The 15,838-nt window shown below is 43.3% G+C and overlaps 1 protein-coding gene across 3 annotated transcripts in view; it reads left to right on the top strand.

Annotated features, from left to right (window-relative positions):
- TBX15 (T-box transcription factor 15) overlaps window positions 1-15,838 on the top strand; it is an 88,269-nt gene that overhangs the window by 14,631 nt on the left and 57,800 nt on the right. The window lies entirely within an intron of this gene.

Here is a 15,838-nt window from a genome sequence, read left to right as displayed (position 1 = left end):
AGAATATAAATTATTCTCTCCAATCTTTTTGTTCCCAGTTTTATTGAGATATAATCAACATGTAACATTGTATGGGTTTAAGGTGTACAACGATGATGGTTTATTATATATAGATATTGTGAAATGACTACCACCATAAGGTCAGTTAGCACATCCATGTCAATGATGTTTACTCTATTCACTTATCCATAGGTATTAACCAATTTGCTTTAATATAAAGTTAGTTTTCTCCTAGTTCATGCCATTTGCAGCAACATGGATGGAGCTGGAAGGGATTATGCTAGCAGAAATGAGTCAGAAGGAAAAAGATAAATACTGGATTGTCTCACTTATATGTGGAATATAGAGAAACCAAACAAAATGGCAATAATTGGGGCCTCCCTGGTCGAACAGGCAGTGAGCGCAGTGCTGTGAAGCTGTCCACAGCCTCTGCAGCGTGGGTTTGATCCTGGCCGGCTGACGAAAAACCTACATGGCACAGCAGACCTTTCCTGTCTGGCCCGCTGCTCCCCTCAGCAGTGTATTTTGGTCAGTCTGCCTGTTTTGCTCCCCACTCTGTCTTTCTCACCCTCCCGCATGTCTGACCTGTGTCCCAGTTCTTGTATGTATGAATGGATAACTCTTAAAAAAAAATGTCGATAAAAAATCAAAATTAGCAAGTTGACCATAGAACTGATCCAAACAGCACAGGAGGGGGTGTGGGGGGCAGACAGTGGAGAGATGAACACAAAGGAATATGGTGATGGTTCGTGGGTGATATGGTGGAAGGAGAAACTATGGGGACTACAACAATGTCAGAAAAAAATTTAATTAATAAAAAAATAAAGTTGTGAAGTTAAATAATTTATGGAGATGCAGTTTGAAACTATAAATGTCTCTTGTTCCTGGTTGTATTTTCACTCAATTGTTTTTGCATCCATTGATAATTTTTATTCCATTTTTATTTAGTTCTAACCATTGAAAAATTTCACTTGAGATTTCTTTGCTGACCTGCGTTGTTGAGAAGTGTGTTGTTTAATCTCCAAGTATTTTGGAATTTTCCAGCTGTCTTTCTGTTGTTGATTTCTAGTTTAATTCCATTGTAATATGGGAGGAGGCATTCTATGATTTTTATCCTTTTGTGTTTGTTCAGGTGTGTTTTGTGGCCCACAAGTTGGTCTATCTTAGTGGCCATTCCTTGTGCACTGGAGAAGGATGTGTTGGATGGAATAGTCTATGCATATCAATTACATCCAGTTGATTAATGGTGGTGTTGAGTTCAGAGATGTCCTTATGGGTTTTTTGCTTGCTTATCTGGCTGCTTCTGCTAGATAGGTGTTGAGATTTCCAATTATTATAGCAGATTCATTTATTTCTCTTTATTCTACCAGTTTTGATCCTCTGTTGTTAGGTAATACACACTACCTAACATTAGATCTGCTTGAGATATTGAATCCCCTCTTACTATGTATTTATCCACTTCATCCATGATAACTTTCCTTGCTCTAGACTTTGCTGCATTGGAAATGAAAACAGCTCTTTCTGTCTTGTTTTGACTTGGGTTAGCATGATGTAGCTCTTCCTCCACCCTTTTACTTTAATCCATATGCATCATTATTTATTTAAAGGGGGTTACTTTTGGATAATATGTAGTTGAGTCCTATCTTTTGATCCACTCTGACAATTTCTATTTTTTTTCTTATTGAGGTAACATTGGCTTACAACACTGTATACGATTTAGGATTTAGGGGAATAGGATCACACCTGTTCACATGTATGTTCCTACCCCACACCCACCACCAAAGCATCCAGAGTCCCCCATCATAGTCCATCCTGGTCTCCCTGCCCCTTTCATCACCCACCTCTCCTGGATGCCTCAGATCTAGACCGTGGTGTTTATAGTGATTATTGACATATATGGATTATTACCTATCCATTATTGCTCATATCTCTTTCTTACCCTGTTCTTCCTATTTTTGGTTTTCCATGCTTTTGCTGCTATTTGTATTTAGTTGAGCATTTTATGTGATTCCATTGTTTCTTCTTTAAAAATACCAATTACAGTTGCTTGTTGATTTTGATTTTTTCTTTATAATCATTAGTCTTTTTCCTGGTTCCTTATTTAGGTTTTCTAAATTCCTGCTATGAGTGAGACCATTCGATAATTTTCTTTTTCTTTCTGGCTTATTTTGCTGAGCATGATCCCTTCCAGCTCCATCCATGTTGCTGCAAATCGCATGAGTTTATCTTCTTTGATTGCAACTATAAACCAGAGACACACTAATGGGGGATGGGAGGGGAGGCGGGGAGGAGAGGAGGGATTAGGGCCAAAATAAGGGTGGGTGGGAATTGTACGGGGAATATAACCAAAATGAAAATGCATACATTGTGCAAAAATGAAAAATGATGTAAGAATGATATAAAATAAAATAAAATATATAAAAAAGAATATTTTAAAAATACTAAAAAAAATCAGTTACACTGAAAAAGTTTTTAATGCTTGCAATATACATTTACAACTAATCCAAATATACTTTCAAATAATATTATACTGCTTTAAAGGTAGTATTAGAATCTTGTTACAACATAATATTCCTAATTCTTCCCTCTTTTCTTTCCCTTGTCTTATTCCTGGCATTCATTTCACTTATACATAAGCAAAATGTATCTATGGACACATGTATAAAAGCATACATAATCAAATATATGTCACCATTATTTTGAACAGATTATTATTGATTAATAAGAAAAATAAAATATAAAATGTTATCTTCACCTATTTATTCTCTAGTGTTCTTCCTTCCTTTATGTCAAGCTGAGCTTCTGACCCACATAATTTTCTTTTTCTCTGAAGAACTTCTTTGGCTATTTCTTACAAGGCAGCTCTATTGGCAACAAATTACCTCAATTTTTGTTTATTTGAGAAAATCTGTTTTTCCTTCACTTTTAAAGGATAAATTTGCAAGATTAGAATTCTATATTGTTCCCCACCCCCTGCCCCAACACTTTAAATATTTCAATCTACTCTTTTCTAGCTTGCATGGTTTCTGAGGAAAAGTCACAAATAATTCTTATTTTTTTAAGATTTATTTATTTATACATACAAGAACTGGGGTGTAAGCCAGAGGTGTGGGGGGTGAGAGGATTCACCAGAGAGAGCAGGGAGCAGAACAGGCGGATCGACTGAAATATACTGCTGAGGGGAGCAGCGGGGAGACAGGAGAGGTCTGCTGTGCCATGTGGACTGCTCCCTGGCCGTGGGGCTTCGAACTCGTGCTGCAGTATCTGGCCATACTTGATAGCACTGTCTTTAACCCCTGCACCACCAGGTAGGCCCAATAATTCTTATTTTTCTTTTTCTATCGGTAAGGCTTTTTTCCCTTCTGACTCCTTTCAAGATTAAAAATGATCTTTGATTTTCTGAAATTTAAAGACAATATAGCCAAGTGTTTGGCATAGATCATCCTTGGAGTTCTCTCGGCTTCCCAGATACATGGCTTGGTATCTGACATTATCTGGCATTAATTTGGGGAAATTCTCAGTCATTATTGCTTCAAATATTGCTTCTACTCGTTTCCCTCTTTTCCTTCAGTTATTCCCATTATGCACATGTTACACCTTTTATAGATGTTCTACAATTGTTGGATATTCTGTTCTGATATTTTCTGCCCTTTTGCTCTTTAAATTCTAGCTTTGGAATAGGCACCACCTTATCCTCAAATTTAGAGAATCTTTCCTCACTTGTATCCAGCCTACTGATATGCCCATCAAAGACATTCTTCATTTATGTAATTTTTTTAAATCTCTAACATTTATTTTTGATTCATTCTTTGAATTTCCGCCTCTCTGTGCACATTTTCTTGCATGCTGTCTACTTCTTCTTTAGAACCCTTAGTGTGTTAGTTGTAGTTGTTTTAAATTTCTGCTCTGATCATTTCAATATTCTTGCCATGTCTGATTTTGGTTTTAATGTTTGTTCAGTCTCTTCACACAGCGTTTCTGTTATTTATTTATTTTTTGTCATGGTATACCTTGTAATGCTTTGTTGACAGCTGGACATGATGTACTAAGTGAAAGGAATTGCAGTAAACAGACTTTTAGTGGTGAGGTGATAAAGTGTGAGGGGAGGAGAAAAATTAACTCCACCAGGGCTTCTTCCATCCTCTTAGGAGAGACAGGATTGCTGGAGGGCACTAGAGTTGGGTGTTTCCCACCTCCAAGATAGGTTAGGCTCTGATAAGACCTCAGGATGTTGGGATCTGGTCAGTAGCTTCTTCTGAGGACAGATCTCACTGAGAGGAGAACGTTCTGGCACATTTCAGAATGGTTCATTCTGCTTCTTCTTCCTGGAAGCGTGGGGGTAGTTCTCTGATCTTCACTAGGAATACATTTGGTGGAGCTCCTGGAGGTAAAGCTCATGAAAGTGTGGCAGTGCCCGTGACTGGGTCCTTTTCAATTTTTAAATCTCAGATTTGTCCCCACTCAGCCTCCAGTAAGTCATCAAGTATAGTTCAGGGTGACTATCTTGGCTCTGGTGCTTGTTTGTTTGTGCATATTGAATTTTCTCTCTGGTACATTGAAAGTCTCATTTTTCTCCTGCCTTTCTCTCCAATTTTGGAGTGAAATTTCAAGTGGTTTGCTCGGTCACATCTAAGAAGAGTTGTTGATTGTTTTCACTTTAATAAGGTTTGAATATGGAGTGATCTCTAGTTCTTTACCTGATAGACGAGAAATCAGGAGTCCATTGATGTTGATATTTGATTTTCATTGTTCTTTCTATATTTTCTAGTTGACCTTTTACTATAAGGAAGAGCTCTTCTTTTTAATTAATAAAATGTATTAATTTGCATCTATCTCTACTTTAATGGACTCATAAACTTATGAGCTTCTCTTTTATTTAATGGATTATAATCTGTTCCTATTGCTATTTATTTTGATAGGCAAATCATTCCTGACTTGATTAGTGGATATTCCTTCAAATTAGCACCTATGAGCTTTCATATGTTTTTATTTTTCTTACTTTCTGATGTAGCAAGATGTTCTAGGCTTGTCTAGTGCTTTTCCTGATCCATTCTTAGAGCAGTATGGATTTTCTTTTCAAGGGAGGTTTTTCTAGCTGAGTATGGAATTTGGTTTCCACGTGGAAAGCCAGCTGCCTGCATGTTATTTGTTATGTCCACCTTACACAGCATATTCTCTGTATGATGTCATCTGTATTTCCTATGAAAAAGTATCATCAGTAGAATCCTTTTCCTTTGTTCTACTTTGGTTTGGCAATCAAGCCTAGGTGTGATTCATCCAAATGCACTGATGTAGCATTTTGATTTAAGTCATTGATTCACTTGGGTATGACTGCATCAAACGTGGTCCCTCCTCCCAAGAACTTTATAGTCTAGTAGGGAAGACAAGAAGAATGTACATGAAGCATAGCAAATAGCAAATGAAATTATATAAATCTTCATCACATTATATGGTTACCAATAGTAGGTTTGTAACAGTTCTGAGGAGGAAATAATGGGTGAGGCTGGACAGGGCAGGTGTGAGTCCACACCTCATAACCATCAGGACAGGAAGCCTTTGCAGGCCCATTATGAACTCTATGCATATTTACTTTGTTTGGAATGATGAACTGTTTTTACATCTGGGTTATAAATCTCAATGGGACACACTTAAGGATAAGCAGGCTATTGTAATTAGCCTTGGTCTCACTAAATCTCCATACAATATTTCTTGGGAGCCTAGAACAGGTTCATGGATTTGAAGAGAAGAACATGACCTTATGTGCTCCTTTTGTGACTTTTTTTTTTCAACTTCTTGATTGTTCTAGAAAAGGGAGCTCTTACTCTTTGTAAAATTGCTCTGTGAGTTTCTCTAAATTTTAGCAGCACAAGTATCACCTCGCAGAGAGCATGCCTGCATTTTTCAGACCCAATGATTTTATATTTCTGCACATTCTAAATGCCTGTGGTCAAGGAACTGCATTATACTTACTGGCATCTCCCACTGTGTGCAGTAATTATTGGTTTTTCTGAAACAACCCCCATTGCTTTTAGATGTGTGAGATGGGAAATATAGTGGTGGAATTTGTTGGCTTGTGTAAATATAAATCTTCTGCTATATTATCTTAATCTCATGGCTCTGGAGTGGGTTAGACTTTCTGTTGTAGAAGCAAAATCACTGTAGCAGTTCTAGATCTCACTGTCCCCAAACAGCTTTTTAAAATGACACTGCCCCCTTTTAGAAAAGAAGATGGCCTTTTATAGAAAGGGGCACCTATATATTGAAAAGTCTCTTTTACATAAAAATAAAGTCATGGCTTAGATGATCTCCAATGTGTTGAGCTATAGACGAACTCAGGACAAAGGGGGACTTTGTGGTCACCCTAAAGTGATAAAATGTAGATAACATCTATGCTGCCTATGAAGACGGTTTCTGGCAAGATGGATTGTATTCTTCACAGTCTGTTCTTGGGGCTCACTCTTGGACCCACTGAATCCTGCAGCTTGGTGTCTTGTAATTCTTCCAACCAAGGCTATGCTTGGGATCCTAGGGGTGTGTTCCTATCCCCAAATAAATACTTGTCAAATCATGCAGCACTTCCAGATAGAATGCTGTGTGCTCCGTTGCAGAAACCAACAGTTGGATTAAGGAAATTCCCCAACCTGAAATGAATATCAGCTTGAGTTATTAAGCCCAGAAATATTTCCTGTCTTTGAGATTTACTGGTAGGCCATGCTTGCCTTAAGTTAAGGGGTCAGTTTTCCTGTAAGCACTTGAGCTCCCTTGCTATTTTGGGTAATCACCTCCTCACACACATATGCTTAGGAAGAAACCAGAGTGTAGTGAGTTGTGTTACTTTGTCCTGTGCTGCATGAGATCTCTCCCTTGGCCAAGTGATACTCTTGATGACCCTTCTGCAATCATGTTGTAGAGCTTTTGATTAGACCTTATTTTATGTAATCCACCCCCATGTTAACAGGAATTCCTCCAAGCGAGGACAAGATCTGACCCGTGGTGGCCGATGACTCTCTCTTGGGATCTCCTGGGGACAGGCTGCTGCTTTTGGAACAGCCGTGTGCCTTGATCTTAATTTATCTGTTGTATTCAATATCATTGGAAGCCAGGAAAAGGTTAAATAACTGACCTCTGTTCCAGGGCTGTGATATCACACCCACTCCAAGCTCCCTTTGATCCTTGCTCTGGCAGGCCAAGTAGGGGAACTCCTTGGTCTTCCTGGGTTCCCAAACATTCATCTGACTGTTGATTTGTGAATTTAGTCTTCAGATTACAGTGTGATTTGATTGCAGGGTAAAACAAAAGGTTTTGACGGTCTACTAGGAAGTAGCTGATCAGACTGATGCTTTCCAAGTGTCTATGTGAAGATTAGTGTTCCTTTCAGTCACCCCATGGCTGTCGTGTGACAATTCCTGAGGGACAGGACATTGGGCTTATACAGTCTTCCTGTTTATGAGAACTTAGAAGGGTAGGCAAGGGCCGCTACAGAGAGCTCACAGTATTCGTGTTCAACTCAATCCCAATCCCAAAAAGATAACTCCTTGGGCCTTTTAATTTTAGCCTGCTTAGGACAAATTCAGATCTGCTGAAATAATGTCTACCTTCATGGGAAGCTAGAAAATATTCCCCAATATTCATTAAAAATTTTCATGTAGGAAAGAGAATTGTTGACTTTCTTGAGGGTGAAAGCCAATAAACCTTGAAAAAAGGAAAAACATTTGCAACAACCCTATATGTAAATGATTAGTGCTGGCTTAGGAAGACATGGGTTCTAGATAATTCCCATGTGCACAACATCATGCATATTATACGTACACAACCTTTCCTGTGAATCTTCCATTCCCGTCTGAAATCTTATTGTGTGAACTCTAAAATAATGAAACTGCATTTAAAAACATGTTTTATAACTAGAATCAATGGCCATGGTGAGTTTTATCACAAAACCAAGTCTTAAAGACAGCATACTCAGCTGGTCACAGGCCAGAAACCAGTCCCTGGCAGTGAAAATAATACCAGTATTGGTTCTCTAGAGTAAGAAAAACGAAATGCTTTCCCTTCCTCCAGCTTCCTTCTGGGGCTGCCTCTGCTATTTCTTTTTTCTTTTTTTTTTTTTAATAGAGGCATGTTTTTATTTATTTATTTGTTTGTTTTGTTTATACAAGCACTGGGTACAGTCAGAAGTGTGGGAGGGTGAGAGAATTCACCAGAGCCAGAGCGGGGAGCAGAGCAGGCAGAAAGACCGAAGTACACTGCTGAGGGGAGCAGCGGGCGGCAGGAGAGGTCTACGTGCCATGTGGGACCCTCCTCTGGTGGCCGGGGAGCAGCCAGGGATCGAACCGGTGCCGCAGAGGCCGTGGGCATCTTCGCAACCCAGCGTTCAACCGCTGCACCACCTGGGACGCCCTGCCTCTGCTATTTCTATCCTGCTCTAAGAAGTCCAGGCTGAGGGTGGATCTAAAGATGGAGCGCGCCATCTTGCAAGTGTTAAAGGTCTTTGGCTGATAGCAGCCTTCCCTGGCAGTTCCTGCTCTTGGTTTTCTGAGAGAGCAGAATCTCAATGCAAAGGAGCTCTTGGTTTTTGTCTTTTGTAGGCTCCAGAGAAGGTTCTTGGTCAAGAAAAAAATTTCATTCAAACTTTTCAGAGGCAGGAGTACCCAAGATTCTATTTGCTGAGCCTCCTCTGGCCCACCCAATTTGAGAGTTCAGCCATTCTTTGCATAGGTGCCCAGTCTGGGCATCTGTGGCGTTTAAGGCTCTGCAGGGCAGGCTGCCTGGGAGAAAGAGAAGGACTAAACACCTGGGACTCATGGCTGCCTCCAGGATTGTAAAAAGTCTTATAAAAAGCGCACCTAAGACTGTGCTTCAGTGAAGGCTCTGGTGAGACGAGCACTCACATTTTAAATAATTAAGAGTTGAGAGTCTTGGTTTCAGTCGGAAGGCGTCGTTCATTTTGAACATTTTTAAAATGTTTTTTTAAAGAGTCACACACCTTGCTGGACACTTGCGTCATCCTCCGCCCCAGCCTCACCTTCCCGGAGTGGAAGGTTCTGCTGGAGTCCCAGGCAGATTGCCGTCGCCGGTGGGGACCGAGCCACCCCACTTGCAGCAGGGGTCACCCGGGGGCTGCAGGCATGGAGAAGCAGCCGGGCACCTCCTGGGACAAGGGACCCCGCATCACGCTGCAACCTTTGGAGAGTCGGCAGCAGCTCGGCAGGTGTGGGCGCAGGAAACCATGTGGGCCCAGCTCGGTGTGAGCTTGAAGTCTCACCCAGGACCGTCAACAATGGGTGTGCAAGGGAGGCCGTGAGGCGAAGCAGAAAATGGCACGCGGGGCCAGCAGGGGCACTGGGCTGACTGGAGGCAAGCTTGGGGCCCTGTGGAGACCCTGCCAGCCAGAGCGAGAGGACCAGGGCCTGGGGTTCCACCAATCTCCTGCCCTGGGCTCAGAGCCAGTGGCTGTTGTTATTGTTACTCAAACCCCCTCCGGGGGCCTTTCTCAGCTGGGGAGGCAGGAGCAGGCCGCCGCTGTTCCCTGGAAGGGCGACGACCCTGATGCTCTTCCCAGGAAAACAAGGTCCTCAGGGCTCTACGGTCGTCTCTGTGAGGACTTAGAGTTCCAGGCTGACGGGGATGGTGTCCCCGGCTACTGTCGGGAGATAAACTCCTTCCCACTCCTCTGCTATCCTTCTGACAGCTGGAATTTGGAGACTTCTGGTATCTTCTAGTATCCAGTGTTGAGGAAATTTATTCCAAACTAGATGTTCTGTGATGCTTCTGATGTTTTTTATTTCTCCCGGCCATTTGTCTTCCGGGGTGGTCTGCTCGTCTGGGCTCACAGCTCGATGGCTTCTGAAGTTTGTAATGATTCTTTCTGTTCGTCAACTTTAAGTTTGTTGGAGAATGAAAATTGCTCGTGGGCACCATGTCGGGAGGGGACAGCATCAATGCCAGTGTCTGTGCACAGTCACCGGGTGGACACGCTGCATTTTCCTGTCCTCTGCACCTCATTTGGCAAAGAAGGCGGCCGTGTGCTGCCATGGAGACTGGCCCGCCTGCTCCTCCCGCGAGGTGCGCTGTGCCTTGTGAAGAGCAAGCTCTATACCTGTGGCGGCTCCTACCCTGTCTCTCGTGGCTCTGCTGCGGGAGCCTGTCTGGTGGAAACTTGCCTGTTGGTGGATGGGGAGGGGCAGGCCCAGACTTAGCATAGTTACCCAGGTGTGAGTATTAGATATTCATTAAAAAATAACAAAAAGTAACAACAAAACTACACCAGATGTGGTGCGGCCCCAGGGCCTGCTAAAGAGCTTTCCAGGAAGGCCTCAGCTGGGCCTCTCTGGAGCTCGCTCAGAGGGAAGGTCCTTATGCTCTCTTCTGCTGCATGGGCAGGTACTGCAGCAGCCCGCTGCCTCTGGTCCTCATTTCAATGTTCAACATCACTTGTCATCAGGGAAATGCAAATCAAAACTACCATGAGATACCATCTCACACCAGTGAGAATGGCACATATTAAAAAAACTAGCAACAACAAATGTTGGCGAGGGTGTGGAGAAAAAGGAACTCCCCTGCACTGTTGGTGGGAGTGCAAACGGGTCCAACCGCTATGGAGAGCTGTGTGGAGATTTCTGGACCTACTAAACCTAGAGCTTCCATAGGATCCAGCAATTCCACTCCTAGGTATTTACCCAAAGGACACAGAAACATCCATTCCAAAGAGCACCTGCACCCCTATGTTTATAGCAGCACTGTTTACAATAGCTAAGCTTTGGAAACAACCCAAATGCCCAAAGATAGATGACTGGATCAACTATGTTTAAGACCAAAACGTGAGGCTATGTTATGTGGGCTCCCGCCCCCGGGCTGTGCGACTGTCACCTCTGAGGGTCTCTAGTCTCCAAGCGCAGCGGGTGATGTTTTTGGAAGTCACGATACTTCCTGCCTCACCTCTTCACTGCTCCTACTAGTGCCAAGAGGTCACAGTATTCCAAATTAAGAGCAAGGTGTTTTATTTTGCTCTTATGCTAAGGGATGGTTTTCCAAGCAAGATATGAGGGTACCATCTCCCAGGTGTACATCTAAAATGCAAATGTACTTCAAGGACCACAGAACGGAATAGTTGAAATTGGGACTGTCTTAGAGAATCTGGATTTGGTGATTGCTGTAAAAGAGAAGCTTAAGGGCATGAAAGAGAAGCTTAAGGCCTTTCTTGCCATGAGGTCGTTTGGAGATCTTGTGAAAGTCATTGAGAGACTTGGCAACAACCTGAATTGGGCGTCACGATTTCAAGGCATCTGTGTTTTCCTCCCATCTGCTCCCCGTTCTCAGGGTAGTGGTGATCTGGACAACCTCAAGCCCCTACACTCAGGACAGTCGAGGGGCAGAAAAGCAGCAGCTGTTACTGTTCTGTTCTCTCAGACTCGAAGGCTTCAGTTAAGGGCCTCAGGCCTCTGGCTTTCGTGAAGGACTTGCCCCCACATTGATGTTTCAAGTCTGGGTGCTCCCCAGCTGGAACCCTGAAATGCTTGTGTGGCATCCCTCAAGAAGGAAACTAACTTGAAAGAAACTCCCACAAAGTAAATCACCAGGACCGGATGGTTTTCATCCAAGAGTTGGGGAAGGAAATGAAGTGCGAAATAGCACAGATACTGATGAAGACATTAGTTCTCCATTAAAACCGCAACTGTGTCAGAGAGAGCGAGTTTGCTAACGGGATGACCTTATTGCTAAAGGGGTGAGATTAATGGCTTATCTGCTACTTTTGAAAAACCTGGTCCACTTGCAAAGAATGACGCGAACAGGAACAACAGCGCAGCTGCCTTTACCCGGAGTAGGTAGGTGGGGCAGCAACGTGGTTCGTGTATAATATCTTGGTAAAACCTTGCAAAGAATATGCGAGTGAATATGTGACATTAGGCTGCTGTCTCCTGCCCCTGGGTCCCTGGCACACACACTGATTGTCTTGGCACTCTTCCCTGTAAGCCTGGGTTGGCCTACGGACTCCCCAGTTTTGTGCTCTTGACTGCCAGCGTCAAGTGACCAGAGTTGACATCCATATCAAGACTCATGTGCCCTCCTTGCTACAAAGATGTGTTTTATTATGGCCCACATTGGCTGCTAAAGCAGTCGTGAATAATGACAAGAAGGAAGTCTTTCACAGGTAGTTTAGTTTAGGAGCATGACAAGAAATATTTCATGATCTTTCTTCTTAGGATAGAGTTCACAGAACATCGATCTCTAGGGATAAATCGTTTCGTGAGAACTGAATCCAGATGTGTAATCCCAATCCAAACCCTGGTAAGGTCTTTGTGGGGGCCAGGGGAGTCACTGCCTCCGAGGCAGCCTGTTTCAGAAGGTTCTTTTGAGAAATGAGGATCAGCAGCAATAGCCTCCATTAAGCATTTCCCTGCAGAATTGAAAGAAAGTTGGAAAGGCTGAATCCTGCAACAGCGGTGACTCTGGGAGCTACAGCAGTGAGGAAAGTTCCAAGGAAAGATCTACACTGAGGCCCAGAGAGAACAGAGACAAGAATGTTGGACCCTGGAGAAGCTCAGTTACTTTTCAGAATTTATGGAAAACCTGAGGTTTCTTGAGACTGGCCTTCATGTCACACTAAGACAGCAAGGGACCTGCTTGCAGGTCTGGGAACCCCATGATCTGTGCCTCAAACATTTTGCCGCTGGATTGAACCAAGCAGCCTGTTGCAGGTAACGATCAAAGCAGTTTGGCTGTAACACCTACCTCACTGCTAGTGGCCTCCTCATAAAGGGGGTGTGATAGGGCATACCCCCCAGAGTGGACTGTAATCTGTTTTGCTTAATCTGTAAAAAGATGCTACAGCCTTTGATTAACAGAGAATCAGGACACAATAAAATGCAACTCAGCAGGGGAGAGACCCTGATTATTCTGTGGTTTCTCATTAGTAACTCGGGGCCTTGCCCTACCACAGCTCATTGACTGGGGGCAGCAGGTGCTGGGCTTCAGAGGCCATGGCAGCCATGAGACAGAGAGGCCACGGATGCTCAGAGCTGAGCGCAGCTCCAACCATGCTGGGTCATCGCTGGCCATGGTTGCATCCGGCGGAAGGAGTTGTAGGTCATGGCATGGGGCCATTTTGTCCAGATCCTTTAGCGCGGGGTTATCACGTTCCTGCGAAGACCAGGTGGTGGCTGCTCAGTGGGCAGGTGCAGAGAAGGAGAGGCGGGCGTCCGGTCGGCTCACTCTGCTGCTCTGCTTCTGAGTTTCAGTTTCTTGTTTAATGGCTGCCGGCAAGTAAATTGGGGCTTAACATGGTCCTAGAGCACAGGGAGCGATCTCTGTGCATTTCACCCCGGCTGAGGATCGCTGAATCCAGCAAACAAAAGGATTCCTTATTCACGTTCCACAGATCAGTCAGCTGAAACTTAGCAGGGTTAAGTGGCTCCCTGAAGGTCAAACCAAGGTCAGAACCAGGCCTCAAACTTCTGCCTGCTGACTCCGAATCCAGGGTTCCTAGCGTTGGAGATGGTAGATAATGGACAGTTCACTTTATTTATCATTCACTTTAATGACAACAGTTTTCAGGGTCACTGGGCAGTGAAAATAGACCGCCAGGGCAAGGAGGTTCTCAGCAGCACGCCAGCTGAGCTCACCGCCATGTTCTCTCTTGGTAGGGTTCTGGTGCCCGGCCTTTGGGGAAGCCTGGGCAGGGAGCTGGCAGCGCCATGTCTGTGCTGGGTCCAGCTTTCCCTGGGCAGTTGGCTTCCCGTGAGGACACTGGACGGGGGTGGAGGGTGCAAGAGGATCTCTTCTGAGGTGTGAGGACCCCTGGCAACATGTATCCAGGGGAGCGACCTGGACATTTGTCCTGTAATAACAAACTTGCTGTGGTTTTGGCACCCAGAGGAGAAAAACAGCCTGAGGTTTTCAGGAGAGGCAGAGGGGAGGAGAGAGAGGATGAAAGAGTAAAAGAGGCAAGACCAAAAGAAAAGCCCCATTTTTCGTTCAACTTAAGATAATATATAATTGCCCTACATTTCATAGTGATTTGATATGGATTATAATACAGAAATTCCACTTATGCCATAGATATGCAGGTGAAATAAAGATAAATGGGAAATAAGGACTCACACCAAGGATGCTGGGGTGATCCCACAGGAGCAAGTTTCGGCAGCCCAGAAAAACAGAACAATTGTGTCTTTGTAAGGGAGACAGCGAAAGTATTTTTATTAAGATGCACCATTAATATCCTGTCGTATTCTTTGGAATATTTGGCCCATTGGAAATATCTGAGTAAGGGGAAATGTTTTACATGACAGCAGAAGTGAGTCTGGAAAATAGACATTTTTCCCACTTGAAGAAAACCTATCGAGCAAATAGTTTTTGTCCCTTTAAAATCGTAGACTCCCTTGAGAATTCCCAAAATACTACACATCCTCTTCCCAGAAAAATGCAAGTTCTTACAAAATCTCACTTATAATTTTAGGTTTCCTAAAAACACCCAAATCCTTACTTTAAGTTAATAACCTCTTCATTTAAACAATTAGAAATTAGATTTTGTGGAATAATTTTTCCTTTACAAGAAGATTCACTGCACGCAACTAAGATGATTGTAACGAAATCAAGGTATATAGCCGGTGTCACACAGAATATTCTGATTTCTGTGAAAGTCCCTGTGGTTAATTGCACATTTATTTTCTCTCAGTCTTTATTGGTTCTTTTAAAGATACTATACAGTGTATACGCTATTGTAGTTTGTAACCGATAGCACATGTAATATTTGATAAAATAAGGTAAATTTGCCCATAATGATAGATTGATTTGGATTAAATCTATATATAGAGAGAATAAATATGGTATATAAAGTAATACTTCCATTTATACAATAGCCCACACGCCATCAATAAACTCTCATCCTCTGGACTTGTGAATTCTTGGAAAAAAATTATTTCCACATGTTCTTAAAACTACTTAAGAGTTTTGACTGGTTGGTGGTCTGTTGATTCTAAATATCTGACCTGTCAAAATGCCGTCTTTAAACTCCGGTGATGCAGAGAGGCTTGGAATTAGCCGGGGCTGAATTTATTATAGAACAAAGGGAGGTGCTGATTAGCACAGCCGTCTGAGCACAGGGGCAGAATAATCCTTGAATGAATTAGATGCCATGAGTCTAAAACCACATTCTCTGAGTCTTGGGTCTTTGCCCAGAAGCGGAGAGAGGCCAAGCACTGATGCCATTTAAATGATGGGGCATCTCCACGGGGCCGTGGGCAGGGACACAGGGTCAGGGAGTTGAGGGTCAACCGGGAGGAAGTATTTTTCCCTGTGGTCCAGGAGAACTGAGGACTTAGACCCGCTCTGCGTGCGGTGAACGCCCAGACCGACAGCTCATCTGATCAGTTAAAGTTAGAGCTTGATCGGCCTGGCGCGGTGGAGAGCGCATTGAAGTGCCAACAAGTAAGATTGTAATTTTTTATCACTAACTAGGAGTAACACTATTTCTTTGCATTTTGGTGGGCTGCATTCAAGGCTAGCATAGAGGCTGCCAAGAAGACGAAGTGAATTAGGAAGCCCTGTCCCTCTAGCAGGCAGGAGTCATGGGCGGGCTCTGTTATTTCTTGGCAATATCCGGTAGAGCCTGATTATTCCCGGGATAGAATTCCAGGGAAATTGACCTTTGTGAGTCATCTATGGACAGGACACTAAACCCACTTTCTGATTGATTTCCCATTATGCTGTCTTTCCTCTCCGCTGGCTGGTAAGCTGTAGAAAAAGCGTGGATTTAAAAAACAGCATTATGTAATAGTGTTGATGGCGTCCCCCAGAAGAGCACCTTCCGGGAAGGAAAGCAACAGAAACACATCATTGTCAC

The sequence above is a fragment of the Talpa occidentalis genome, unplaced genomic scaffold (genome assembly GCF_014898055.3).
Source record: "Talpa occidentalis isolate TD23 unplaced genomic scaffold, MPIMG_talOcc4v2.1 talOcc4.9, whole genome shotgun sequence".
NCBI classification, from domain to species: Eukaryota; Metazoa; Chordata; class Mammalia; order Eulipotyphla; family Talpidae; genus Talpa; species Talpa occidentalis.
Note: the sequence above shows the minus strand (reverse complement) of the source record. Positions and strands in the feature narration are given on the sequence as shown.